Genomic DNA, 2,210 nt, shown 5'->3' with positions numbered 1-2,210 from the left:
GCCACGTCACGTGACGGCGTGCGTGCAGCGGAAGTTCCGGGCGGGGCTCGCGCGGCCTGGCCTTCGCGAGGCCTCGCCGCTGAGAAAACCCCACGAGGGTGGACGTCTAGTATCGTTTTCCCGATGCGATTCGTCCGTGTCACGTTTTGGGGTTCCGTTACCGGAAGGGTATAGCCCGACAGTAAAAACATAACAAATAAAAAAAGGGCTGCAGGCCCGAGGATGGTGACCAGGCCCAGGGGACTCCACACGCCCTATTTCCTTGCCCGGCTCTGGCCTCTTTCATGGGCCCCTCAAGGGTCTTTAAAAGGAATCATCTCCCTGAGTGAAAACAGTAGAAGCAGCGAGCGAATACTGGCCAGCCGTCATTTTCTCGCTGTGAGAATTTCAGAGAACTGTGGTAGAAACTGTCGTGCTTCCGGCTGAGGCACAGAGGCCCTCCTTGCGTTTCCCGCCCTCGCGAGGGATTATGGGCCAGCCCCGGACCCCCGGGTGTGTGTGTGGGGGTAGCCGTTAGTGAGGAGACGTTGGCGCCCACGCACGCACGCACGTGGCCACTCCCGCGCGGCTTCCGTTGGGAGGACATGGGCTTCCGGGAGCGTGGCGGTATCAGAGAGGCCTAATGTCCGCTGGCCTGCCTAGCGCATGAAGTGGCTGAAAAAGTAAGAAACCGCGCCCTGGTGGTCTCCCCGTCGTCTAGGCTGGGCCTCTGCCGTCCCGAGGAGGGAGGGACTGGCCTCCTGTAGTAGAGTTGGCCCGGGGACGGTCGTGCAGCGGAAGTGACCGCTTCCAAAACAGAACTTAGGGGGAGACTGGCAAGTTGGAGCGCGATTTATGAGGTCCTTCGCCCAAGAAGTGTAGGGGATGATGTAAAGAAGTGTTTCCTATCTCACGTTAAAAAAATTCCGAGCCGGGCGTGGTGGCGCTCTGGGAGGCAGAGGCAGGCGGATCTCTTGAGTTTGAGGTCAGCCTAGAGTGAGTCCCGTACAGCCAGGGCTCCGCTACACAGAGAAACCCTGTCTCCAAAAACCAAAAGCAAAATAACAATTCTAAAATAACAATTCTAGCATATTTTGAAGACAGCAGCCTCTCAACCTCCTAAACTGTGGGATACAGGCATATGCAACCCTCTTGGTTTGTAGTCTACCAATTGGCATTTTTCAAGACAGAGTTTGTGTAGGTTTCTTATTAGAACTAGCTTATCTCTTGGCAGTGGTTTTTAGCTTGGATTCCCCCCCCTTTGGTTTTTCGAGACAGGGTTTCTCTGTGTAAGCCTTGGCTGTCCTGGCCTCGGCTTTGTAGACCAGGCTGGCTTCGAACTCACAGAGATCCGCCTGCCTCTGCCTCCCCGAGTCAAAGGTGTGCGCCACCACTTCCAGCTTAGCCTGGCTTTTTTATTCAGAGCAGTAAGCCTTAAATACTGCAAATGAGCCTTTTAAGTCCTAAGGGAGGAAGCAACATGCTGAGCAGTGTTCTGAATGGCACACATCTTGAACATGCCTGGACATGTCCTAAGGAGTATGAGGATGTAAAAACCGAGAAGTTTTAAACCTAGAACCCTTCTTACTATCCAGAACAATCTCCAAATTCTGCGTCCCTCCTGGGAGGAGTAGATTGTTTGTATTTATCCCATTTGATGGCTCAGAGAAAGCTTGGAAAGACTGGACAATTTAAGTACATTGCTTAGCTTATATAGGATTTATATTTGAGCGTTCAGTAATTATTAGATGTAATCCCCAGGGAGGATTTGTACTTAATGTTTATAAAGCAGTTGGGTTCTTAGGAGAGAAGATATTGAATTAAGAGAGAGAGAGAGAGAGAGAGAGAAGGAATCTGGAGGGATGGCTCTGAGCCTAAGAGCACTGGTTGCTCTTCAAGAGGTCCTGAGTTCAATTCCTAGCAACCACATAGTGGCTCATAACCATCTATAACAAGATCTGGTGCCCTCTTCTGGCATGCAGGCACACATGCAGTACAGAACACTGTATACATTTAAAAAGAAAAAGAAAAAAGAAAACAGTTCCAGGACAGCCAACACTACACAGAGAAACTTTGTCTTGAAAAATCAATAGTAATAATAATAGTAGTTATTATGTAAATAAATAATAAAATGGCATTACAGGTAGTAATACATCTTCAGTTTGGTCAAATGCAGTGGATTTGTGTTTTAAATTTTTATTTCATCATCTTGGAGAGTTAAGAAACTACTT

Source organism: Meriones unguiculatus, chromosome 7, assembly GCF_030254825.1.
Source record: "Meriones unguiculatus strain TT.TT164.6M chromosome 7, Bangor_MerUng_6.1, whole genome shotgun sequence".
In the NCBI taxonomy this organism is placed as follows: Eukaryota; Metazoa; Chordata; class Mammalia; order Rodentia; family Muridae; genus Meriones; species Meriones unguiculatus.
The sequence above is the reverse complement of the archived record's forward strand: the minus strand, read 5'-3'. Positions refer to the sequence as shown.